The sequence below is a fragment of the Psammomys obesus genome, unplaced genomic scaffold (genome assembly GCF_907164565.1).
Source record: "Psammomys obesus unplaced genomic scaffold, mPsaObe1.curated_primary_1811, whole genome shotgun sequence".
Taxonomy (NCBI): Eukaryota; Metazoa; Chordata; class Mammalia; order Rodentia; family Muridae; genus Psammomys; species Psammomys obesus.
Genome location: NW_026593286.1, coordinates 46,165,765 through 46,193,582, shown reverse-complemented (window position 1 = coordinate 46,193,582; position 27,818 = coordinate 46,165,765). Strand labels below are relative to the sequence as shown.

The following is a 27,818-nucleotide window of genomic DNA, read 5'->3' as shown; positions in this document are numbered from 1 at the left end:
ATGGATCATCGTTCCTCCTCTAGAAGATTTTTATAATTCCTCTAATGTATTTGGGACGACTGTCTCAACATAACCTGCAGCTTTCCTGACAATTCCTCACTCTATCTCCTGCTAAGAACTGTAGCCTATTCTGCTGTTTTTTTTTTTAAACCTTCTGCTACCATATCCATCACTTCCACCACCAGATCCATAGCCACCACTATAGGGACTGCCTGAGCTTCTTCCACCAAAACTGCCTTCCTTCACAGGTCCATAATTTGATTGCTGTTACCCACTATAATTTCCAAAGGCATTATAGTTCCCACCACCACCATAGTTACCTCCACCAAAATTTCCTCCTTTATTGTAACCATCACATCCTCCTCCTCCTCCACCATATCCACCACCTTGGTTTCCAAATCCTGGTCCTGCACCACCATAGCCTCCTCTACTACTGTAACCAGGGCCACCACCATAGTTGCCACCATCACCTCCAAATCCATTATATCCACCATCACCACTTCCATAACTACCTCTACTGCCGCCACTTCCACCACCATAGCCTTCTCTTCCACCAAAGTTTCACCACGACCAAAGTTTCCGCCACCACCTCCAAAGTTTCCACCACTACCCATGAAGTAGCCAGATCCACCTCTATGACCTCTCTGTGATCCAGCAGAATGCATCTCTTATTTAGAAAGGGCCTTTTTCACTTCACAATTATGCCCATTTATAGTGTGGTAATTTTGAACAACAATTTTTTTTAATTTTTCTTTATTAATTACACTTTACTCACTTTGTATCCCCCTCCCCCGTGGTTCCCTCCCCTCGTCCCAATCCCTCCCTTCCTCCACCTTCTGCATGCATGCCCCTCCCCAAGTCCACTGATAGGGGAGGACCCCTTTTCCTTCCTTCTGATCCTAGTCAATTAGGTCTCATCAGGAGTGTGGGTGCCTTGTCCTCTTCTGTGGCCTGGTAATGCTGCTTCCCCCTCAAAGGGAGGTAATTAAAGGGCACGCCATTCAGTTCATGTCAGAGACAGTCCCTGTTCCTATCACAATGGAACCCACTTGAATACTGAGCTGCCATGGGCTACATCTGTGCAGGGGTCTTAGGTTATCTCCATGCATAGTCCTTGGTTGGAATAGCAGTCTCAGGAAAGACCCCTGTGCTCAGATTTTTTGGTTCTGTTGCTCTCCTCGTGGCGTTCCTGTCCTCTCCAGATCTTACTGTTTCCAACTTCTTTCCTAAGATTCCCTGCACTCTGCCCAAAGGTTGCCCATAAGTCTCAGTATCTACATTGATAGCCTGCAGGGCAGAGCTTTTCAGAGGTCCTCTGTGTCAGGCTCCTGACTTGTTCCCTCTTTTCTCCTTTTTCTGATGCCCATCCTCTTTGCCTTTCTGGATAGGAATTGAGCATTTTAACAAGAGTCCTCCCTCTTGATTAGTTTCTTCAGGTGTGCAGATTTTAGTAGGTTTTTCCTATATTATATGTCTATATGAGTATATACCGTGTGCCTCCCTCTTGCAAGCAACTTAATGGCTCACTTAAGAGCCCTAGAAAAAAAAGAAGCAGACACACCAAAGAGGAATAGACAGCTGGAAATAATCAAATTCAGAGGTGAAATCAATAAATTAGAAACAAATAAAACAATTCAGAGAATCAATGAAACCAAGAGCTGGTTCTTTGAGAAAATCAACAAGATAGACAAACCCTTATCCAAACTAACTAAAAGGCAGAGAAAAACTATCCAAATCAACAAAATCTGAAATGAAAAGGGGGACATAACCACACACACTGAAGAAATCCAAACAATAATTAGGTCTTACTTCCAAAGTCTATATGCCACAAAATTTGAAAATCTAAATGAAATGGACAATTTTCTTGACCAAGTCTACATGCCAAAGTTGAACAACAATTTTATCAACTGTGTCATGATCATCAAAAGTTACAAAAGCAAATCCTCTCTTTTTTCCACTCTGCCTATCTTCCATAACTTCTATGGTTTCAATCTTGCCATACTTTTTAAAGTAGTCTTTTGGATTATATTCTTCTGTATCTTCTTTAATACCACCAACAAAAATTTTCTTCACCGTTAAATGGGCACCAGGGTTCACAGAATCCTCTCTAGAAACGGCTCTCTGTGGTTCCACCACGCTCATCCACCTTGTGGGCCGGGCACACATTGCAGCATCCACCTCTTCACACAAGAGTAGGTCACAGAACCAAAGCCCCTGGAACGTTTTGTTTAGAGAGCTCTCATTACCACACAGTCTGTTAGTGTGCCCCATTTCTCAAAATGTTCTCTTAAGCTATCATCTATGGTTTCAAAGCTCAGACCACCAATAAACAGCTTCCTCGGCTGTTCTGGTTCCTTTGGATCATGTCCCTCCATTTTGAGACCAGACTCGCCTCTTCCAACTCGAGTTCAATATCAATTTGTCAGATTTTTATCAGGTCATTTTTCCTCTTTTTAGGAACTATATTTCTCTATGCACACCATGTAACAGCTTCTCATTAACATGCTGTTCTTTGTTAAGTCAAGTGATGCATGGTGGTTTTCTGTGTTCTGTAGCCATTTCTTTTCTCTCTACCCCTATCGTCCCAACTCTATAGGGCTTATTATATGGTCCAGGCTGGTCTATACCTTGTAGTCCACCCAAATTCAGTCTCCTGGATGTTGGGATTACAAGCATGCATACCAGACCCTTCTGGTTTGATATTTCTTGAATGGAATTAGTTGTGTATTCAAATAACATTTTAGAATGCTTTCCTATGTACTTATTTTATTGTGTGACTGTGGCTTATTCTGAGGACTTTAATACAGACTTTAATTTAGTTCTACTATTATTCTCGCTTTACAGATGGGTAACAGATTTAGGACTTAACAAAGTGCCCTGTTTAGTGACTAGTAGATAAATCTAATCTAACTCCAGATTTTGCTTTGAAAACTTGTAAAAAAAAAAAAAAAAAGAAAAGAAAACTTGTACTCTTTGTAGATTTTTCCTTTGTCTATATGAACATCAAGTTTCAATACCTCTCTTTAAACTAATAGAGCATCTTTAAAATATCTTTAAAAGTAAGGAAAGTAACTGCACTTTCAAGTGAATTAGTAGAAACCCTACCAGTGAATAATATTTGCTGTGTGCACATATGGCATACATGAGGAAATTATAACTTACTGAGTGCAAAATAATTTTTCTGATAACGAAACTTGCATAATAATAATTACCACTTTAAAAAGGAATTGGCATTTTTTACCTGAAATGGGTCTTCTAACATATGAGGGATAAGTTAGGTAATAAAATTAGAGAACCAATTAGTTTTAGATAATGTTAGGATTCTTCTCTTTGTTTAAAAGAGTTAGAGTAGATGCACATTTATTCATAATATATATTATGAAAAAACAAAACTTCAATTTTGAATAAAATGTTTTAGCCAAGCACTTGAATTAAAAAAAGAATTTAGTTTTACTTGACATGTCACTAGTTAACAAAATTCTACTCTATTGTGTGACTTTTCAATAGTAATAGTCATAAGTAATATCTACTTTGTGAAACTTGATGTCTCCTCACGGAATGCAGAAGCATTTTTCCTTCTGCTGTGAATGTAATTTCTGAGTCTACGTGGTACACTGTCAGCACAGCGAAGCAGGAATATTCTCCTGTGTCAGCTACTGCAATTAAAGTACAGAAAGGTTCACAAGTCTCATATAACATTTAAATAGATTTCAAAATCAACAGAGTTTTAAGTGTTTGGTCACACTCAAAATAATGTTTTTCTGTTCTTGATTCTGCTGTAGTTCCTGTAAATATATCCTTTTTAAAAATCTCCTTTACCTTCCTTTTTAGATTATACTATAATTACATTATATATTTTTTCACCCCTCACATAGCCTCCTTGCTTTCTTTCAAGTCCATGATCTTTTTATTGTTAATACATACATATTTCTATATGTATATACATATATTCTTAAATATGTTGGTATAACCTGCTCAGTCTATGTAAAGTTACTTGTATATATATTTCAGGGCTCAAGATTTTGATAGCCAGTTGGTGTGTTCTTCCTTGGGGAAGGCTCAATATCAGGATTCCTTACTTGCCAGTAGTCCACTGTGTAGGGTTGAAGTATCATAAACTTACCCCCATACTTTAGTATGTTTTTGTTATTGTCATTGTTCAGATCATAGGCAGTTGTGTTGGTGAGCCTTTATGGGTGTAGCTTTACTAGGAGACACAATCTCACAGCAAGTTCCCTGATCCTCTGGCTTTTACTCTTTATGCCCCTGATTCAGCAATGTTCCTTGGGCTTTAGGTACAGGAGTTATATTATAGATGTGATGTATCCATTGTGACTGGCACCACAACACTGCATTTTGATTGGTTGTGTCTTTCTATAATAGTCTTCATCTGTTACAAAGAGAAGTTGCTGTGATAAGGGGTAAAGATTATTCATGTTTTTGGGGTTAAGGGCAAATATTTAAAGTATACTTAGTTTTCTGGTTTTGTAATATTTTGGTTGTAGGTTCTTTAATATCCACAGTTCACTAGCCCTAGGAAGTTTTAGTTATCTAGGTTTCCAGTACCAGGATTAATTTTTCTCTTATTCAGTAAATCTTAAATCCAATTAGAGAACTGTTGGTTACTGCCAAGGTATATGTGCCACTACTACACCTTGGGATTATTATGTCATGCTTGGTCATTTGTGTGGAGTATAGGCATCATAGCTGGAAAGCACTGTTGATTGCCTCCCTCCTTTGGAAGTTTACATTGTACCCCCCCCCTCAAGGAGGAGGCATTTATGTTGGTTTCCATCCAGGGCCTTTTGAGCACTGTGTCTGAAGGGCATATTGTCTTTTGTAATAAGGATTTCCTTTCTAACTCTGAGATTTAACTAAGGACAAGAGCAGTAGCCTGTAATATTTGGGGGCTTTCTTGGGAAATACTGACCAACAACTTAAAAGAGGCCTTCTCAAGCCTAGTGTTGGAATATTTGTTAGGTAACTGTTACTTCAAGTTTCATCAGTAAATAATAACTGATAGTTAAAAGTTATGTGAACATGCATAACTCCTTGCCACTGCTATTGTAACTGAATTAACAAGTAAGCAAATAAGGAAAAAAACAACAAAAGAAATCTCATTATTGATCAAAAGTGTGTGTGGGTGTGTGTATGTGTATATATGGATACATAATTGAGAATGTGATTTATTTATGTATATAAGTTCACATTTATATTTAATTTTAGGAAACCAGGGAAATAGATGATATCTGTTTATGGTTCTTTAGGTATGTCCTAATAGAGTTGTTCTAATAGGATTGTATAAGAAATCTTAACACCTTCTAGTTTAGGCTCATCAAATGCTAAAAATTAGAAGAATTATCAAAATTGAGCAACTTTACTATTTATTCTATATTTCCAGTGAATAGGAAAGTACTGTTGCTTCTGGGTTTTGTTTCCATTAATGGCTTGGCACCACACGTATGCTGTGCCCATAGAAGAGAGCCCCAGATGCTTGAGAACTGAAGTTACAGAAGCTTGTTAACAGCCATGTGGGTGTTGGCAATCAAACTGGAGCCTCTTTAGGAGCAGCCAGTGCTCTTAACTGCTGCAGAATTTCTCTAGCCCCCTATTATACTTCATTTTGGGTTTCCTTTTTGATTTTTGAGGTTATAATTCAATTCAAACATTTCTTCCTTCCATTTCCTCCCCCAAACCCTTCCATATGTCTCTCTTTACTGTTATTCAAATTCATGCCCTTGTTTTTTACTTATTATTATTGCATATAAACTGTTCAGTCCATATAATGTTACCTGTATGTGTGTTTTCAGGGCTGACCATTTGTTATTGGATAACCAGTTGGCATACTCTTCTGTAGTAAGGCCATCTCTTCTATTCTCAGTATTTCCTTAGTTGTAGGTAGTTCTTTATAAAGTTGAGACTTTTCTTCGTCTAGTTTGGCATGTTCATTTGTGCTGTCCTTGTTCAGCTCACATTTGGGCAGTCATGTGAATGAACTTTATGGTGAGACCTCTGATATTACTAAGATAAACAGTGTCACAGCAAAGTCCCTGATCCTCTGGCTCTAACAATCTTCCTGCCCCCTTTTTGCAATGTTCCCTGAGCTTTAAATGCTAGAACATTTTGTAGATGTTTTCATTGAGACTGGGCTCCATAGCTCTGCATTTTAGTTGGTTGTGATTTTCTGTAGTGGTCTCTGTTGCAAAGAGAAGTTTCCTTGTTGAAGGAATAAAGTGTAACGGTTTAGGGACAAATGATGGTTGAGTAAAGTAGTGTTTATAGAGTCTCCTCCAATAATCATGACTTCATTAGCTAGGTTTTCAGTATGAGCCAGACTCTCCCTTTTGCTGTGCAGTCCTTAAGTCTCATTAGACAGCTCAACTTTAGTTTTATTATTTTTTTCAATGCACACTATTTTGGTCATGTTCCTATTTCCACTCAACTTCAAAATCTGTCTCCCAAAATAAACAAATGATAGATTAATAATTGAGTAAAACTGAATAATTAAACAAACAAAAAACTAATAAAAATGCTAAACCAAAAATGAAACAAAAAGCCCACCAAAGTACAGGGACTTTGTTTCATGTTGGCCAACTGCTAGACATGAAGTCTGCCCTGAAATTCATGTTGATTCAAAATGACGCTTCATTAGAGAAAACTGATTTTCCTTTGCGTGCCCATTGTACTTTTTAATGTAGCTTTCTTTTTACATCTTTGTATATTTGATAGCTGTTGTTGCAAAGGAATGGTATATCAGATAGGAATACTAAAAATACAAGTACAAAAGACTGTGAATAAATTTATACAAATTAAAACTGATTTTAAGACTTCTTTAAGGTAGAAAACTGTATCAGATCAGTTGTAGTCTTACTTAAAATGTAAACTACTATACATTAAATGAAGTATGGTTTAAAAAAAGAAATTAAGAACCAATCCATGGGAGTGTTCGCCTATGATTTCTTTCACCAAAAACTAATTTGATACATATATTTTTTATCTAATTGTTTTTATAACCATTGACACCTATTTCTTATTTTTATTTCATTGTTATTCTTTATCTCTTGATATTATACTAGAACAACCATATTTTTGAGATTATAAGTGCATTTCATTTCTGTTTCTCTTTCCCAACCCTCCTATATAGTTCTTCCCACTTTCTTTCACTCCAGCCCCTCTTTTTTTCTTGTTAATGCGTATATACATGAATATGTATATACATATACTTTTCTCAATACAACCTACTCAGGCTATATAATGTTACATGTATGGATTCTTTCTGGGCTGAACATTTGGAATTGTACAACCAAATGATGTACTCCTTCCTAGATATAATAATGTTTGAAAAAGCTACAAGGAATCTATTAACTATTTTACTGAAAAATAAAAAATACCTATATTACATATAAATCTTTGTACAAATATGCATATATGGTTTCAATGAACTTTTCTCATCAAACTGATGGTACTCCCTCCAAGAGCCAAAGGCCACCTAACAAAAATCCCAGTACCAGGCATAAGAATTTCTCTTTTGATTTGTTGGTCAGGGTTTCTCAAGAGACTCCTTAAACATACATTCTTTTGCTGTTTCCTTTGTTTGCTCCCAGAGGTTGAAGGTAAATCCCTATTGCTGAAGAAAAATGCCCTTCAGACATAGGCCCAGAGAACCCTGAGTTGCCACTGACCTGAATGCCTCTTCCAGAGGACTAGCTTTCATGATACCAGAAGGTATCATCATACGAGCTTTCAAAGGAGAGAAGCAGCCAACAGTCGTACCCAGCGATCATGCCTGTGAACCACGTTAGTAAATATCATGGCATGCTATCCCAGATGGTGCAGCAGCAGTGGCTCTCATACTTTGTCAGCAATCAACAGTTCTTTTATTGGGCTTGAGACCCATTGAACAAGAGGCCTGGTGCGTGAAACCCATCAAACTACCCAGTGTCATTGAAGTCCTGCTTATTGGAAGAAGAGTCTACAACCTCTAATTTATTCAACCAGAGTAATCCCTAACAACAGTCTATGTCCTTATACACACAGATAAGTGTAGTCTCCATCCTTCATCAAGGAATCTTCTCTTGTCAAGAAACAGAGACTACTACCAAAAACCATAACCAATCAAAATGCAGAGTTGTGATCCAAGTCCTAGTGGATGCATCTACAAAAACACTCCAGCACCAGAGGTTCAAGGAAAATTGTGGATGTTGTAGGGTAGGGTGGTTATAAGGGACTGAGCATCAGGGAGTTTGCTGTGAGACTGTCTCATTATAATGTCAGAAGCCACATCCATGAAGTCTCGCCAATATGAATGTCCAAATATGAGCTGAACAAGGGTGACAACAATAGACCTGCCAAAGTGGACTGAGAAAAACCCATGAGGCCTCCATGCCAAACAAGACTGTAGGCAGCTGATGAAGATTGGGAACGAGCTACTTTTTTTTCCCTGTATAGAAGTTTGAGGTATATACAAACTTTGGTTAAAAGTCCAGAATAGTTCTCTTTCTCCTACTTCTTCAGCTATTCCCTTAGCCCTAAGTCTTGTACTCTGTAGTGCAATTGTAATAGATGGGTCTATAAAGATATGATTAACTGAAGTCCATGTTTTAGGACTTCCCTTTTTCTGTTGTATATTCTATATATACAAGTATAGAGTACATACCCACAACTCCACCATGAGTTGCTGTTTCAGGTTGGTGTTTTCTGCTTCTATGTATTAAGATTCCCTTCTGACTTTTAAAGGCATACTGGTTAATTTCTCTTATGGTCCCATTATATGCCAATCATGTATGGGACTACGTTTTATTAAGGAACATTTCCAAGTTGGGACAATTATGAATAAAACTGATCTGGACTTTTGGTATAAGTTTTCAGGTGTGTTTTATAACTAACAGTAAGCATGATTGTATATCGTAACAGTATGTTAACTCAAAGCAGACATAGTCACTCAGGCCTGTAATTTTTGTACTTGGGATACTGGGGCAGGACAATAACAATAAATTTGAGTTTAGCCCAGGCTATATAGTGAGTTTCAGGACAACCTGAACTATAGAATAAGACCATATTAAAAAAACAAAAAACACCAAACAAAAAAACCCAAAACCCTAGTTTTACTTTATAATAAGTTGTTCAACTGCTTTCCAAACTGGCTGGATTATTTTGTATTCCCACCATCAAGGAACAAGTTTTTTATAGCTTTTCTAGTGTCAGATATCACTGGTGCTGTGGGTTGCCATTTAAATGGATGTGTAGTGGGATCCATTGTTGTTCTAGTTACAGTTCCATAATGAGATAATCCGGATTGAGTCTTTTCTTCCCGTTCATTTGCCTGTAGCTTTAATTTCCCCTACTTTGGTGATCCAATTTAAAGATAAGATATTCACAGAAATATAATCAAGTAAACATGAGTTCTTAACAGTATTTCTTATCCATTCTGAATTATCCTTACAAAAGGGAAATTTTGCATATAAAGATTGAGATGTAGAGAAAATGCCATGAGGACATGAAGACTGGTCTCTAACCACATTGAAAGCTCCTAGAAGTCATCCTCCAACACATCCTCCAGCTAGTAACCCACACAACTTTTCTTTTTCTTTCTTTCTTTTTTTTTTTTTTTTTTGGCCTATTTTCATTTTGGTTATTTTCTAATTGTTGAATTTTTCAAGCTTTTTTCATATTTTGGATCATAGTCTCCAATGAAATATATTTTGTAGGTATTCTCTCGCTATCTATTATTAATCCTTTCATTCTTGTATTGTTTTCCAGATTAGATTTGTCTTTACATAGTTTAGCTGGTCCATTTCCCTAAGTAAGAATTACCTTGTATCTAAAAAATCATTCTCAATCCCACGATCACCTAATTTTTTTCTTTGTTTTCTTGTATGATCTTATAAGTAACAATGAGCAACTTAGTCTTTGATTTATTTTGAGTTAATGTTTTATGAAAGATCTGTGGTCTATATCTGGATTATTTCTTATGAGACACGTTTACTGAAATACTCTTATTATTTTGTGAAAAATAGTTGATTGTATTTATAGTGTTTTTTATCTTTTTTGTTTTATTTTGTTGATCAATTTGCCTATTTTTCAGCACTTGATTATTGTAATTTTATAGTCATCTTCAAGAGAGAAAGCATCAGTCTTTTGATCTCATTCTGTTATTTGAGCTTTATGCTCACTTATTGTATTTGCCCATTTAATTCATTGATATCTCTAACTTGCTGGGATTTTGTTTGGGATTACCCTGAATCTGTAGAATAGTTTAGTGCCACACAAACTCCAGAGTCGTCTGTGTAAACATAAAAATGTGCTATGTAAGCATAAAATTATGTTGCCAGACGGAAGATACATTTCCTACGGGAATCAGCTTCCTGGAAGTCACTGGCAAGAACCCTAACATGGCCACCTAAGCCAAAAAGACGTATTCTGAGAGTCCCGTGACTTACTTGGTTGCAAGATTGGATTGATGAGCTTTTTTGCTGTTTCTCTATGATTCTTGGAACAGCACAATTAAACTATTCAAGGAAACATTTCTAATAGATTACTAAAAGCTTTAGCAAATAAGAGTAGAAAGAAAATAAAATTTTAGGAGAGGTAATAAATCAGATTCAGCATCAGGAATTGCTTGTGGAAAAACCAAACATTGTAGGTAGTAAAGGGACAAGAGTTTTAGGGCTTTCTAAAGAAAATATTTAATCAGGATCTGTCTGGATAAATGCTCTGGATATTCCCACTGCAATAAAACTACTACAAAACCATTACCAAACACAGGTGTTTATGATGAGGCAGAGAGAAGATAGGCAAACATAGGAGGTCAGAGAGTTTTATATTATACTATGAGTTTACGGACAGGCTAGCTCAAGCATCTCATCTCTAAGAAAATATTGTAAATCCTTAGCAAGACAAACAGGAGGAATTCTCCCCAGTGCTTAACTTTAGGGGGGTTGTAAATCTTTAGCCGACTTGGTTTAGAGGGCAATGACAGCCCCTGGCCTTCCACTCACTAATTAGTAGCAGTAAACTGTGTAAACACCACTCACTAGTTTAAGGTTTTGTATTTGCTTTGATTAAAAGCTTTTAGGCCAAGATTTTTTTGTAGACACTGCTTCTACCAGGTTACTCTTTCAGTTAAAATGTAAACTTTGTATTGTTGGTAAAAAGTCTGAATGCTCCGGGAAGTATGTCAACTTCAAGATGCTTCTTTATGTAATCACTATATAAGTGTTGGCTTGACTTCAGTAAAGTGCAGTAGATCCAAACCAATACTACTTGGTGTGGTCTCTATCATTTCGCCTACCTGTGTCTAACCTGATATCCGAAAGCCTGATTTTCCCGCGGGTGCGGAACTCCGACTGGGCCGGTCCGCGGCAGTTTAGTGAGGGCTGGCCTCTTAACAGATATATTTTCCTGTCCAACTATGTGGATTACTTGTCATTCATCACTTAGGTATCTTGATTTCTTTCATCATACTTTATAGAAGTCTTCATGTAGTTGTTTACCGCTTTAGTTGGTGGCATAAATCTGGGAGTGTGGGCCCTAAAAAGAAGCAGATTTAAGTCTCATACAATAGCATCCAACTTTATTCAGAGCACCAGACAATTTATACTCTGAGGGTTAAAAACAGGCAGCTACCTGAGTAGCCTACATAATCACAAGGACAAACTGCACTTGCCGAAAGCATGTCTTTTCCATAGACGCATATGAATAACAACAGCTGAAGTAAGCTCGCTCCTTTCTGCTACATCTGGGTAGAACACAAAAACACTGAGAACACTTAATTATTTAATGTCCAAATGACTAACTTTTATAAAGTAATAGGAAATGGTAAAATAATTTCACAGCTTCTAAAAGTTTATGATTATAAATTATTGTAGTAGCTATTATTTCTGTTCACCTCTAAGGAGTGATAGATATAATTTGGTTTGAATGTGTGTACACAAAGTTAGGATTACAAGCGATTGAAAAATGAGTGGGGTTATTATAACGGTTATAAGCATCAGTGTAATATTCCTATATCCTTGAAAAGTGTGACATTTAAAGAGGGATAAGGTCATGTATAATTTAGTTGTGTAATATGCTGATACCTTTATTTAAAAATGAGGTACCTGAGTTTTTGAGAATTCTTATTCAAATATTAATTTAAATGTTAAAGTCTCAGAAGATGAGGAAGGTATTATGTTATTAAATTATGAGATAGACCAGAACATTTGCTAAAGTTATTTTAAACTTCTTAAGTGTAAATATAAGAGTTCATTTGAAACAAGAAATCTAAACTTTATTTTTCTTATTGTAGAACATTTTTTATCTATAGTCTTCTGAGTTGATATTTTTAATTTATTTTTAAAACAATTTTAATTTTTAGATTTTCTATTTTGTTCATAGTGCTGAGGATAGAACCCAGGGCTATGACCATGCTGGGCAAGTGCTCTGCCACACTGAGCTGTGTCCCCAGCCTTTTACTTTTTAGTTTCTATAAAACCAAATATTTTCTACAAATGTGCAAAAAATTTGCATTTCTGTGATTTTTTTTAATCACTTAGTATTCCTGATAGACAAGTTCACAGATTTTCAATTATTTCCCTAAATTTTACAAAGACTTTTTCTTAAAATTCCATTTATTTATTCTGTGTGGGTATGTGTTTGTCATGGCATGTGCCATGTGGATGTCAGTTGTTTCTTTCTTCACCCTTGGCTCTTGTACCTCTAACTCGTGCCTTCTCACCTTTGCCATAAGTGCCTTGACTGCCGATGCTGCTCGTTGGCCCACAGTTCCATAATATTTACATGAAGAAAAACTTGAAGAGATTTTTTTTATACCCCAGATTGTTAGATGTTACTAAGAATAAATAAGGTAATGCTGGCCTGTTATATATGAAGAAAACGACTAGTGAGAGTCACTTGCTTGTTCCTTGTTGATAACCATTTCATAAACAGTGTTGGCTTAGGTGAGGAATTGCAGTGGAGTACAAAGTGGCCATGGTTTTGTTTGTTTTCAGTGTGAGCTTTGGTGATGATTAAGCACACCAGTGTTTATTGGCTCTTTGTTCTGAACATTTTTAGAAAGTCTGTGTAATCTGTCTAGTTTTCATTTTATCCTCATATTTATAGCATCTTCTCCCTGTTGCTTAATGCTGCTTAGGTGTGGACTCTCCAGTAATGTGGCAGCAGAGGAGGTTGACATGTAGTTGTTCAATTTCCTTGCTTCTGTGAGTAGAGAATAGTTTAACTCATTTCCATTTCTATCCCTGTACTGGTCACATGGGCGACGTGAGGTGAAAGGGAAAAGGTTTCTCGAGATCTTTGTTTTTCCGTTCTTTCAGTCTCCTGTCCTGTCTTGCACTTAACTAGTTCCCCTGCATTTTGTGGAGCCCGAGAAACAATTGCTAACTGTACTTGGGTGTTGGCATCACTGTACCTTTCAGTTGGGTCAGAGGAGCAACACCCTCATGCCTGATGACTGGTATATACATGAGTCATTCTGCAGTAAGAGTTGCTGAAGAAGGGTCACTCATGTAACCTGTGGAAGGCTATGTCTCTTTGGCAGAAAAAGTCCCACCTTATCCCATCACAACATTTTGCTGTTCTTAGTTTAAGTTCCTTTTTTGCTGGGCATGTCTCATGAAATGTATGCTACCACTTAATCAAGCTTAATCTTTAACCTGCTTGCAGGGATTTTATGCCAGGTAGTTGGTCACTGAATTTGAAATACTGTTTCTTGAGCTTCTCTGAGAACTCTGTCAAGAGTATGGTTGTCATCCTGTTTCCATAACTTGGCTTTGTTTTAGGTTTATACACTATTTCCAAGTATTGGCTGCATTTTATATTTAATGGCTTGATATTTCTTTTGTTAGCATATACTTTACAAGGTAGTTGACTCTTTGCTTGACTGCTTTGCCAGTACACAGTGTGATACCTGAAACAGAATTAACAGTGCTTTGCTGTTGAGTGAATGAACGAATCCTGTTATTCAGACTCAAACTCCTGAAAATAGCTTTGACTTATTCCCTAGGTTTTACTCTTCCAGGGCTTTACGTAGTATATAACTTATTGTTTGTTTGTTTTGCAGTGCTTTGCTGGATTTGAACTCAAGGCCTTACACATGCTAGGCAAGTCTCTGCCATTAAGCTAGATTCTAAACCCCGTAAGTTTTATTTTGAAAGCCCGTTTAATATTTTCAAAATCTATGTTCCCATAATCATGTCCTCGATTGAATTATTTGTATATCTAATTAATTTCATTATCCATGATGCTGTTAGAGTGAGTCTCACATACTGCTTATCTAAATGCCCTTCTTAGAGGAAAATATGCTCTAATTTCTTATCATAGTTGGACCTGTCATATTGTTGTCCTTACAGGTTCCTGCATGTGTATTTTACACTCATGCTTTTCAGTGTAGTTTCAGGATTCTGCCCCTATCATCCATGCTGTCACATAAAAGTATTCCTTTCCTGCTGTAAACATATTGTAACATATCACTATATAAAATGTAGCTCTTATCATGAGAAGTCCCTAGAAAGATTTCTTTACATTGGAATTGTTAGGAAACACTGTACATTTTTGTCATCTCCGTCAACAAACCTGTGTGCTCACTGAGTATCCCTAATAAGTGGTGGGAGTTATCTGTCAGTTTCTTGTGTTAGAGCATATCTCTCTTTAAGAAGGACCACACAATGTCTTCTATAATATGGCAGCATTTTGAGTTTATTTTCAGGACAAAATGTACTCTCTTGCTGCCAGTTCAAAGACTCATTCTTTAAAAGCATGTATACTTTTGAATTTGTGTCATCTTTTATCTTCAGAAAACGGCATTTCCAAAGATTTGAAAAAATAATTTTTAAAACCAGAGCATTAATAGCATTATCTTTGCAAAACATGTAATCTCTTGTTGCTATTTTTACAAATTTAATGATTTGTTTTATATTCGTGTGTGATGACAATGACAGTGATAAGGGTAGTGAATCACTTTATATAAACAATCAAAGCTGAATTTTGCATAGATGACATTGTTGAAAGTGAGTGTATTAAAAGAGGCAGAGCAATGTAATATGGCACTGCAGAGTGCAGCCTAATGGAGTAGGTAGCCTCAGCTTATCGCTGTCAGTTTTCTAATTTCAAATAATTGTTGAAATATATGCCTTGTGATTTTAAACATTAGAAGATATGGTTAAATGAGCATAGCATTCTGTACTAGTAAGTGAATATGGGGCCCTGTAAAGAAGCTCTTCTAACTTGAACAGCCACCAGTCACTGATACAGTAGGCCGACTGTGAAAATGCGTGCCTCATAACAGGCTTTTGTGTTGTTAGACAGCATCGCTATAAATGAATATTCTTTATTTCACTTGAGAAGCAACAGCTACTTAGACTTACACATTTAATCTACAAAGATTGCATCTACTTATTCCATTGAATTTTTTAAATTATTCATTAGTAATTCCTTCAAATTCATGGGTGACTTTGGAGAACACATTAAGAACTTTACAAAAGCTTATGATCTGTTTCCAGTGGAAGAATTTAGGGACTGGTGTATATTTTCACAGAATTTCTGGCTTCTTTATGCCTTATATTTGAAAGCTATACCAGCAATTTGTGGTCCTTGTCTTGTAAATGAAGAGACCACAAACTCTATTGTTTCTCCTTTAACACATGCTGACCCTAAATCAAAATGTTATTTATTCATAATGGATCTTAACTACAGAAAGACAAGAAAACTGAGTAAGGAATGGAAGTAGCTATCTCTGACTGTATATTTCGAAATACATTTGCCAGTGTAAATAAATTCTTAATTAGCAAATTATATTTAAAATACTTGACTTAGAGGACACATTTTATGACAGATTTGATGGACTTTCACACAAACCACCTCAGTTTCAGGAGTATTGTATGACTTAAATAATGTAACCTGAGCTTTGTCATAGGGATCTGATCAGTTCTTAGTTTAAGTCTTGTTCTACTTGTTAACATAGCCTGAGACCTAGACAGTGTAGCTGCTGTGTTCCATAGATAGTTTAAAGATGTTTAGTAAGTGCCTCTATCAAAGAAGAGAAAGAAATATAAAATATCATCACAAATAATATTGTTGTAATTTCCCTTTACATACTTGTTTAGGCCTGCTGTTAATTACTACTAATTGCCACTTTTAGTCTTATTTTGAAATAGATATTGTCATTTACGTAACATAAAATAAGTAATAAGGGAAACCTTATTCTAAATAATTTAAAATATGTAAAGTAAAAAATAAAATAAATAATGTGAACTGTATAGGAAAGTTTAAACATAGACATTGTAGTAGAGGTAAGAAATGAGGGTGCCCCAACAGCATGAATAAGAAGGGACATCTTTGAGAGAATAATTTTCTAATCTCTCAGATTCAGTCAAAGGTGAATTGTATGGAAAGAGCATTAGTATAGCAAATTCAAGATGCAGTCATAAATTTTGGTAGTAATAAACTAGAAATAGTCATTAACCCACTGCTTACATGGCCATAGGATAATGACTGTTTCCAAAGTCTAATCCAGTTTAACTTTGGAGGAAGACAGTTATTCTGTGTACAAGATTTTAAAATATTTGAAATATACTTTGTCATAAGATGTTGATAACTAGTCATTTCATTAAAAAATTAAAATAAGTTACAATTTTGCAATGTCTTTTTTTTTCACTTCTCTTTGGATATATTTGTATGACTGGACTATAAGTTTGGTACTTCAACCTGTTTTGGATCCCCACCCCCTTGATTTGTCATCTTAAAACAACAAAAAAACCAGTGAACTAGCTGAATGGTAAAGGATGATACTGTATGTATTTGCTTATTGTAGATAAATTTCTGTTGAAATAATGTTAAAAATTAATATATGCTTGGGTTTATTTTTTTACCATGTTTTAGATTTGCTTTATAATTGTGTTGTGAATTGAACAGCTGTATTCTGTTCCTTGAAGTCATCTTAACATCCAGCCTTTAAATGAATGGCAGTCATCTGTGTAGATCCCTTGTGACTGAGTGATGTATTCTGTTTTGCTGTGGCAGTTTCCACACAGTTGCTTTTGTTCTTAAATATGTTCATTTTTCTATAGTACTTTTCACCCCTGTATGTATGTACAGGAATCACTTCACCCACCACCGAATTGCAGCCACTACTGAGGTGGAACGCAGCAACTGTTTAACAGCGCACTTTCCCCTAGGTGCTGACAGCTGCAGAAGAGATTGTACATGGGCCTGTACAGAAGGTCTTTCTCCACTGTGCCATCCGCAGAGTGACACTGACTAGGAGTACTACATAGACTGTAAGTTTCTTGTGTACCCACTGTAGACTGGAAAACCCAGTATGGGGAGTATCAGATAGCTGGGAAACAGACTTGAAATATCTGAGGAGGTCAGGTTAAACTTACTGCTTCTCTCCCTATGTTTAATGTGATTTGTGGTTGGTTCCAAGTTGGATATCATGTAGATGGATGTACCACTCTTTGGAAATTAATTTATTATGAAAAACAGAAGAAACTGAATTTCTTTTTTGATAAATTGTTCACAAACAAAAATCTAAAGGAATCAAGTTGTGTTCAAGTTGTCAGGTATCCAGAGCACTCATGAGGCAGTAGAGCCGTGTTAAGGTTGGCTTTCAGGGTTATAGCAGGGGCATTCTGTTAACCTTGCTCTCCGAGGGCTGCGGGTTGGTGATGATGTCGCCTCTGCCAACAGTTTTGAAACGTCAGTGTGTGGTAAACTTAGTTGGCGTCTTCAATTTAGAATCACTAAGTTTTAAATTAAAATTAAAAAAAAAGCTTTAAATCCAGGCATGGGAGAAAAGAAACAGGTAAATATTAAAATATAATATACTTTGGTCTCTATCTCCCATTTATTTAATGAATTTTACTCATTTTAAAATAGTACTTGCTTTAATATTAGTAGTTTGAAAAGCTTATACCTTTTATTATAAAAATCATTGAAACTTTTTATTTGCATTATACGGCCTGGATGGTTTTAGAATTTTTAGAATTTTTTCCAGTATTTCAGAATTTTATTTTAGAATTTTTAATTTAGTGGTATGATTTTCTGTTTGCTTATTTAATTAATTTATTTTTCATGAGCCTTTTGACATTTCTATGTAAAAAAAATTAGGGCCCCTTTATCTTCCTAAATCGTAAATCACATCTTGTCACTTGATTTACAGCTATCCATTCTGAACTATAAATTGAAGATACTGAGGCACACATCTGTGTCTATAGAGTCTTCCTCAAACATGATTAAGGTTAATTTCAAAACCGCTTGGTTATTTACTTATGTAAAGAAGTACATAGAAGAAGAGAGTTTTCTAGAGATCCATTTGAATTGTTTTTGTGGAACACAGGTAGAGTTCCCTGTATTCAAAATGGCACTTCATATTATGCTTTGATATGAGTTTCTTCTAGTTAGAATATTATTTGTGATAGCTAATAGCTGAGTGTTGTGGGTGTACTGTCATAGGAAGACAATAGGTTTCCTCCTATTTCTACCCTTTTGATTTTGGAGTAGAAAAAAGGTATTTAGAACTGTAGTTTTTAAAAGTATGCTTATAATTCTCAATAGCTTTTTAAACAAATGAATTAGAAAAAGCAAAATTTATTAATTTTAAATTTATAAATTTTAAATATAAATTTAAAATTTTAAACCATTACTTGTGTAGACTTAAGACGTAATAAATGTCAACTGAACTTAATATTTTTTAACATATAATGTAGATGCATTATAGTTGTTCTCACTAGCAAGAAGCCATTATCAGTTTATGAAATATCAAATTGCTATCACTTCTGCATGTTCTAAAAACATGCAGCTCACTGTTTCTTTTCATTGCTCTGGGAGAAATAGACATATTACATATATTATTTTGTTTTTGTTTTTCCAAAGGTCATCAATTGTGCTTGTTACATGTGACCAAGTATGTGTGGAATTATACAGGATATTAAGTTTTATAGTTAGTGTGTGGTAATTTAAGTTTGACAACTTACTAGATTCAGTTTTAGCTGTGTGAAGCCAATATTAAAATATAGCTCTAATCTGTGCAGTTTTGACTGGGTATTCAGGCAGAAATGCATTGAGTTCATGCCTGTATTCCTTGAACTTAATGCAGATTCGCTGTTTGAGAAATTACAGCAAACTGAGTTTGGAGTGTTTGTAGAGTTATTTAGAAGTTTTCATTCCATAGAGTAAATGTTGACAGTCTCTGTGTTATGGTTCCACAGGAGCGTGAGCTCCAGCCACTTGTCTGTGAATGGCTAAAACTGTGCTTGGGAGTATTATAAATTAACATTCACTTCATTGTTTGAGGATTCAGAAATAAATATTAGAATAGATAATTAAATTTTAATGAATTTGCAAATTTATGCTCTACATTATAATGTCCTACTGTAATAAGAAAAATGAAGCAGATGCATAAATACAATTTCAACTGCTATGATTGGTACTTAGACACCTGGCAGTGATGATGTTCTGCCAACATCTAGCTTTCTTAGAGAAACTTGAAAAAGTAATTTTAGAACCAACATGATACTGATCAGAAAGTAGTAGACCCAAAATAATAACTTTGCAAGGTAGATTTTATGTACCTTAAATTATTTTATATGTTTTAAATATTTCTGTTTATAAATTTGAATATTCAGATGTTGTCCACAATTTTGGAGAGTACCTTTTCAGTTAGGAATGTATTTTACATTGTCCCAAACAGGTATAAAAAATATGGTGTGTCTTAAAACCAGATATTTTATAACAAAAATTCAAATTACTGTATTTAATCAGTAGGTGAAGCATTTCAGGAATTTTATTAACAGAAACACAGGGAGATGACTATATAGACAGGGAACACTATGTAGACAGTTATTTTTGTAGTTTATTCTAAATGGCCAAAATATTAATTATTTCAATTAGGAAAGCTTTAGCATGTCATATCATATTTTTGTCATCCAAAAGATAATTTACTTTTGATGCAATAATAGACACCATTAGAATTTAGGTATTTCAGAAATACATGGTAAGGTTTTTTGTTTGTTTTGTTTATTTAATTGATTAATTAATTGACTGATTCCAGATAATTTTAAGTGAATCAAAGGAGATGAAATTATGTTTGACTACCCCAGTATTTGAACTTCTTATATTATGTATCAACTAATTTCTGTTTATTTTTTGTGAATGTACTATTATTTTCAGTATACATATCGTTAATCTGAATTTTTTAATGTTTTTTCATAAAAAAGCAACTGCTGCCACAAACCTAATGCTGAACTAGCAAACATTTGTTGTTTTGTTGGTTAAAAGGTAATAAATGCCATGTGTCTTGTTGATAATTGTGTGTAGATGTGTGTATTCGTGTGTGTATCAGTTTTCTAATGTATTTTTGTTGTGCAATCTGGAATCCCAACTGTCATATGTAGTGACTTAATCAAGTGTAAATTGCTTAACAAGTTTAAGGTTTTTGTTTTGTTTTGTTTTGTTTTGACTGGTAGTTCAGTATCATTACACCTACCTCACAGGGTTGTTGTGGGGAAAGTAATAAACATACTTGAAAGAGTTGTGCAATATCTAAAAACTGTGTGTAGCTAAAACCTTTAGTCTTCCTACCCCTTTGTGTGCAATATGAAATCCAAGTGTCTGTCATAGTGTGTGATCCTCCTTAGGTCCTCAACCTCGTTCTTTGTTTCCAGATTGTGTGCAGTAGATGTTAAAATTTAAGTAGTTTTTTGAAATACACAAAAACATCAAATGTGTGTTGTTTTCATTTTCAACCTTCTGAACCACTGGGCCACTGTCTTCTGTGCAGCGAACTCACACCAATTCACTACGGTTCTTTTGAAATAAGATATCTCCTAGCCCTTCCTCCTCCCATATTTGTCTGTATAGTGACCCCTCTACATAAACCTTATTCCTAGATTGTCATTATCACATCTGATTCTTATATTATTATTATATATTTATTACAAAGCAAATTTGATTTTTCTGTATTTATAAAATGGATTCTCAGCTACATATAACTACATCAAGGTTCTGGTAATTTACTAAGTCAGTCCACTTTACTTATCATTTTGCATCATATTCAATCAAATAAAGAAATGGACTACTCAAGGGTTTATACCCCAGTTGCATTATTCTTTCCTGTCATTTTACTTACTTTCATTCTGATGATTAATTTTTTTCTGTCTTGATAAAATATTGTACATGACTTTTATCTCCCTTCCTTTTTTTCTTGTTTATTTGTGACTGTTTCTTGCATTCTCTAATGGAAGTAAGAATGAATTTAAATGTTGTATAGGTAGGCTAGAAATCTACATAAATTTTGCTTTGACTTTTTCGGCTTTGTCACCCTTAATTTGGTCTGCTCTTTCTCTTCGTGGCTATGTTCCTTGGTCACTAGTCTTCCTCTGGCTTTTATTCTGTAATTGCATGTTTCATTGGCAATACTCTATGTAAGTTTTGGGAGAGAAAAGCAAGTACTGTTTTGTTTATTTTTTTTAATAATTTTGTTAAATTCTTCTTTCACCATTTCATACATGTGTGTAATGCGTTTGTTTCTGTTCTCACCCTTATCTTCTTTTTACTCCCATCACTTCCTTTTTTCCTACATCTCCCTCTCCTACATTCTTATCTTTGGTTTTTGTTTGTGACTTCCTGGGTTTGATCAGAACGCAATTTTCTTATGATGAGATTTAAGTGCCTTGCTTTATTGTCCAGGCCAGGATTAAACTTTTGAGCTCAAGTCGTCCATCCGATTCTGCTACCTAAACCTTGGCACACTGCTTGTAAACATTTCTTTGCTCTAACAAATTATAGGAAGCCTGCTCCTTCCTAAGGCAGTATCCCAAACTCACGGTTTTACATATACATACATACATATGTATAAGATCATGTCTGAGAATATGTACTTATGTGTGAAAGGTGAGCTATAAATACTGCCTAGACAGTCACCATACTGCTATCCTGCCACCTTATTTCTAGTATTGGAACATGGTATTCTCAGTTTTGAGACGACATGGCTGAAACTGAAAATTCCTATGGAGGTCCAGTTACAACGACTGCACCAACTAAAGCTACAATAGGGAGCTTCGTAGTCTCCGAACATCCTTTCCTTTTTTCCTTCCATGTCTTGCCCTGTGCTAGTGTGTCACCAGAATGCTTGTGACCCTTTACTCCTGAATATCTCAGTCTTCGTTGGTCTTGGTAGTTAAAATGAATTTTTCTCTTTGCTATGGTCTTGTATAATCAGTAGTTATGTTTAATCAGTAGTTATGTTTTTCTTCATGACTTAAATTATATTTTTGAGACAGGCATTAAATTGCTTACTGGTGAATCCCTCACTACCTGGGACTTCTATTGGTTCTACATATTATTTGCTGAAATACCAATGCTTTATGAAAAGCTAAGGTTGTAACATAAAATTTTTGCATAATTAATAAATCATATTTTCCTTGTTTTCTTTAAATAATTTGAGAGGCAAAGACTAACTTCAGGCCTCCTGGGTTTTAACTCCTGGGGATTGTTCATCATCCCTTTGGAAAGTTTATTTTAGTTTAGGCTAGTTGACTTTTTCCTCTACATTATGTCATTTAAAAAGTTCCCTAGCAAAAAAAAAAAAGTTCCCTAGCGCATGTGTTTAACAGTAGCAGTGAATGGATTATCAGGGTGCTCCAAGTAAGTTTGTTTGCAAGTAAAAATAATTACATAGACTATCCTGGTTCTTTTTCTCCCGTGGGATTTTTTTCACTTTAAAATCCTGATGGTTTCCCAATTTTATTACTAGATATGATCAAAAGTTATTAAATGGTAGGCTGTTGGTCAACTAGAGCACTAGTTATGAAAAATAATTATAATAAGAATTAAATAGAGTCAGATTCTTTGGGGACAAAGTGCTATTTTAATCAGCCTTTAGGTTCATTGGTACTTTTTAGTAGCTGCTAAAACAAACTATCTCTGTAATGAAGCTCTAACCTTCTGCCATTCCCAATTGATTATCAAAAGCTGCATTATTTAAAATAGATGTTCAAACAAATACATAAAAATTAGGTAATCAAAATATGAAAATGGTGTGGCACTAGAGCTCATTGATAAAATTCTGTATGTGCTCTAAGCTGTTTATCTGAAAGTTTTTAGTGAGTGTAGACAAAACAGTAAACAAGGAAATTGTTTTATTAAAGTTTTAAAAATATAAATCAATATCCAGTAAACTCTGCCTGTGTCTTTTCTTATTTCCATGTTGTTGGAAGTGTATTTAATCTTGTTTTCCTTCACTTTCACCACTATCACTGCTGTCTGCACTTGCTAGTTAGGTCCCTGGGGGGATGGATAGCAAATAGCAGATAGTAGACTCATCTGGATATCTCCTAGAGATGGTGAGTTCTCTCTGAGTCCTTACTTCCTCGTCATCACACTGCTTATGCCTGTGTATTTATTTTTTCACAGTATGAAACCAGCTATGAAACATAAGAACATGATTAGTTTCTTAAAAACAATAATTATGCTCTTATGTTTCATAGTTGGTTTTTAAGAAACATTTAATTTATGTGTCCCCCAAAATTGAAATAATTCAGATATTCTATTTACTCTTTTCACTTTGCATGCAAATTTTGTTTAAAAATTTCACTATACCATGTTTTTCTAGTGTATTTGAGAAACCAGAAACAGGAGAATTTAGGAGGATGCATGTCATATGCACCCACTATATTATTGAATACAAAATATAATTGCTATGCTATATTTTGCAAGTGCCATACTGAATGCACTTCAACTTCAAGCATTGGGATTTTATTCTGTATGACTTGTTCCCAATTGTGTTAAGAGCTGTTTTGTTTGTTTATTTATGTTTTTGTTTGTTTATTTGTTTTCAGAGTTGAGGACCCAACCCAGGGCCTTACACTTGCTAATAAAGTCCTCTACCGCTGAACTAAATCCTCAACCCCAGGAGTTTTATTTTAATAGGTTGAATAAAAATTAAAATAATAAGTAAATAGTGCCAAATACTCAGTTCATCCTTTTTATTCAGTTTATTTTTTTCCTTTTTTAAATAATTTTTATTTTTTATATTAATCACAGGTTATTTACTTTGTATCCCAGCTGTAGCCCCCTTCCTCATTCCCTTCCAATCCCATCCTCCCTCCCTCATCTCCTCTCTGCCCCTTTCCAAGTCCACTGATAGGGAAGGTCCTCCTCCCCTTCCATCTGACCTCAGTCTTATATACTTTCTTATCCAATACCTTACTCGTATCACATACTCAGGAACTGACACTTGATATCTTTAATGATACCCTCGTAAGCTTTAATCCCAATTTTCTCACAGCTGCTCAGTATTGGGCCTGGGATGGCTGATACAGGATCTTGTCTCTTCATTTCTCAGTTTCTCCTGCTCCATGAACTTTGTACTCACACATAGAAGCACTGATCTAAGCTCTGACTGGGATAGCACTGTCTGCTCTTCTATATTGCAGTGCTTTTGACTTTTAAGATTTTCCTCGGTCAGACTTTATTTTACTAATGGAACTTCAGAACTGTGCTATCCATATGAGTGTGTACCTAAAATGAGTTTTCTTTGTTTGTTTGTTTTTTGTGTACTTATTATTTTCTTTACCTTTGTGCTTTAATGGGTAATATTCTCATTAACACTTTTTCAGTTCATTAATTAATTGTGATGGAATTCATTCTTGGTAAATTCAATTTTCAAAAATATTGAGTAGACCGCTGAAAGGCCAATACCATAATTTAAAGTCAGTCACATATACTTCTAGCTTAGTTTATCAGAAGTATTACTTCCAAAAGAAAAGCAAAGAAAAGAAGTACCTCTATGAACTTTGAAAAATTATCTATTCAGAGAATTTGCTTTGGTATTACTAATGTGGAAGCAGATTTCACTGATCAGTTTTCCAGTATGTGCTGTGTGTTAGGCTTTGCTCTAGCTTATAAACTTAGATGGATCATTTTACTTTTACCTTTTCTTTTCCCTTTAAGGTAAGGTTACATGCCATTTTCAGAAAGTCATTAAAAGAGAAAGGCCTCTGATTGGCCTCTTGTTATACCAGTAACAGAATTAAGTCTCTGGATGAGGTCTGACTAGCAGCTCTGATCAGCTTGATTCCCTGTCTAGCCAGTGGAGCCAGTGGCACCTAAGGAAAGTAACTGTTATTCTGGACCCTTGCTGATAGGTTAATAACTGGTCACTGAATTACATTTTTTCTTATGAAAGTATATCCTTAAACTGTATTTGAATGTTCTCACTGTTTTTGGCATTTAATAAAATTATTTTATGTCTGTTAATATTATGTTGAGAGATTACATTCTAAATATGTCCATTAAAATAATCATTAGACTAATTTTACATATTTTGATTAAAAATCCTATTTTCTTTCAATCCCTCTTTAATGTGTATAGTTTGCCTCTATCTGCTCTCTATGCATATGCTTTTATATAAGGATAAGCACTCTTAATTTCATAAATTTATTCACTGGTTGTAGTTCAGCTTAGTCTTTGGAAAAGGTTGCTATTCATTTTAGTTTAATCATTTTGCCTTATTCAAAAATGAAATTTAATTACTAACTTTTCTTATTTACTTTCCATATATATTGTTTATATTAAAAGTAAAATAAGTTTCCCATGACATGATATCTGCTACCAGTGAAGGTTTTATTAAACTTAATATAAGTTGAATTATGATACTTGTGTAATTCTTTATTATTCATTCACTTGTTCACTAAATGTTATTTAGTAATGCTAGGTGCATTGGTCTGTATGCTAAGAATACAGAAACTGTATTCCCTAATGGAACATTATTTTTTTGTGTGTGAGGAAACAGGGCTTCATGAACATGTACTAGTTAAATGAGAAATTTTTATAAACTTAATATATATTATATAAGAAATAAAGACATGAAATAAAATTAATGGGACAGTAAGAAAATAGCAAGAATGGGCATTCAGGTTCATTAAGTTAAAAAAAAGCATAAGAAATGTGACCTCTCTTTCTGAGCCTCACGTGTATAGGCCATGATTATCATGTAGTACCAGGCCAAGCTCTTTGGTTCTGGTTTCAATTATTTTGGAATATTAATATTGTTCTTATTCCTTGTGTGTCACAACAATTCCCACTATAATCAAAAAGTCCCAACACCATCTGGCCTGGGGCGCTTCTGATTTTGTTCTCTCTGTGTCTCTCTCTGAGTCTGTCTCTGTCTGTGTCTCTGTCTCTGTCTGGGTGTGTTCTGTCGTCTGCACTGGAAACACGGTAGCTGCCTCTCATAGTCTTGAGATGTGGCTGGGAGAGAAGTGCTGTGTTTCATGTTTCAGTTCAGTGACACCCAATTAGAATAACTCTTCACAACTCCCTGACACGATGTCCCTCCTTATCCTTATATAGTGTACTACCGTGTGTTGTGATCGTCACAGCACTTACAACCCTCAGTTATTACTATATACTTATTGACAGTCCTTTCTCATGAATGAAAGAACCAAGGGGATAGGAATCTGCTCTGTATTGTTTTGTTTTGAGCCTTCTGGAGCTAGAGGGCTCTTGGCAGGTAATTAATGGGTATTGTAGAGTGGATGTTATCTGTGAATATTAAGAGATGCACTTATCTATAAAGGTGCAGTTTATTACCTTGTTAATTTAACAGAAGAATTATTTTCTTGCCTGGGCCTATAATGTAGCCAGCACATGTTTTGGCCCAGTTAAAGGTACCATTTTGTCATTTTGTTCTGACAACAGTGTCCTTTGCTTTATAGGAGCTTTTCAGTTTCATGAGGTCCCATTTATTGATTGTAGCTCTTAGAGCCTGTGCTGTGGGTGTTCTGGTCAGAGAGTTATCTCCTGTTCCAATGAGTTCTAGGCTCTTCCCCACTTTTTCTTCTAACCGATTTAGTATGTCTGGTTTCATGTTGAGGTCTTTGATCCACTTGGACTTTAGTTTTTTGCAGGGTGATAAATATGGATCTATTTGCATTTTTCTGCATGTAGACATCCAGTTATACTAGCCTACCGACTGGGAAAGGATCTTCACTAACCCTAGATCTGAAAGAAGGCTAATATCCAGAATATACTAAGAACTAAATAAGTTAAAAAAACAACAAATCAAGTAATCCAATTTAAAAAATGGGTTAAAGATCTAAACAGAGAATTCTCTGTAGAGGAATATGGAATGGCAGAGAAACACTTAAGAGATGCTCAACATCCTTAGCCATCAGGGAGATGCAAATCAAAAGGACCCTGAGATTTCACCTTACACCCATCAGAATGGTTAAGATCAAAAACTCAAGTGACAATACATGCTGGAGAAGAAGTAGAGAAAGGGGAATCCTCTTCCATTGCTGGTGGGAATGTAAACTTGTACAACTACTTTGGAAATCAATCTGGTGCTTTCTCAGACAATTACGAATAGCGCTTCCTCGAGATCACATAGGCATATGTCCAAAATATACTCAAGTACACAACAAGAACATTTGTTCAACCATGTTAGTAGCAGCTTTATTCATAATAGCCAGAGCCTGGAAACAACCTAGATGTCCCTCAATGGAGGAATGGATACAGATATTGTGGTACGTTTACACAATGGAATACTACTTAGCAATGAAAAACAAGGAAATCATGAAATTTGCAGGCAAATGGTCAGGATTAGAAAAGATCATCCTGAGTAAGGAATCCTAGAAGCAGAAAGACACACAGGGTATATACTCACTTATAAGTGGATACTAGACCTATAAGATAGGATAAACATACTAAAATCTGTAGACCTAAAGAAGTTAAACAAGAAGGAGGAACTGGGGTAAGATGATCAATCCACACTCAGAAAAGAAATGGGATAAACATTGGAAGTAGGAGAAAACAGGGAA

General features: G+C 35.2%; 1 protein-coding gene and 1 pseudogene across 8 annotated transcripts in view; one reads left to right on the top strand and one right to left on the bottom strand.

Moving 5' to 3' along the window:
- Nova1 (NOVA alternative splicing regulator 1) overlaps positions 1-27,818 on the top strand; it is a 134,395-nt gene that overhangs the window by 43,158 nt on the left and 63,419 nt on the right. The window contains exons 2-3 of one of the 8 annotated variants that reach the window (XM_055616681.1): positions 14,060-14,134; positions 17,172-17,273. The exons of 6 other annotated variants lie outside the window; for them this stretch is intronic. The gene's annotated coding sequence lies outside the window, so the exon portion shown is untranslated. The remainder of the gene's footprint in view (positions 1-14,059; positions 14,135-17,171; positions 17,274-27,818) is intronic. One more of the 8 variants, XM_055616680.1, reaches the window with a different exon arrangement.
- Positions 112-2,375, bottom strand: LOC129683626 (heterogeneous nuclear ribonucleoprotein A3-like; annotated as a pseudogene).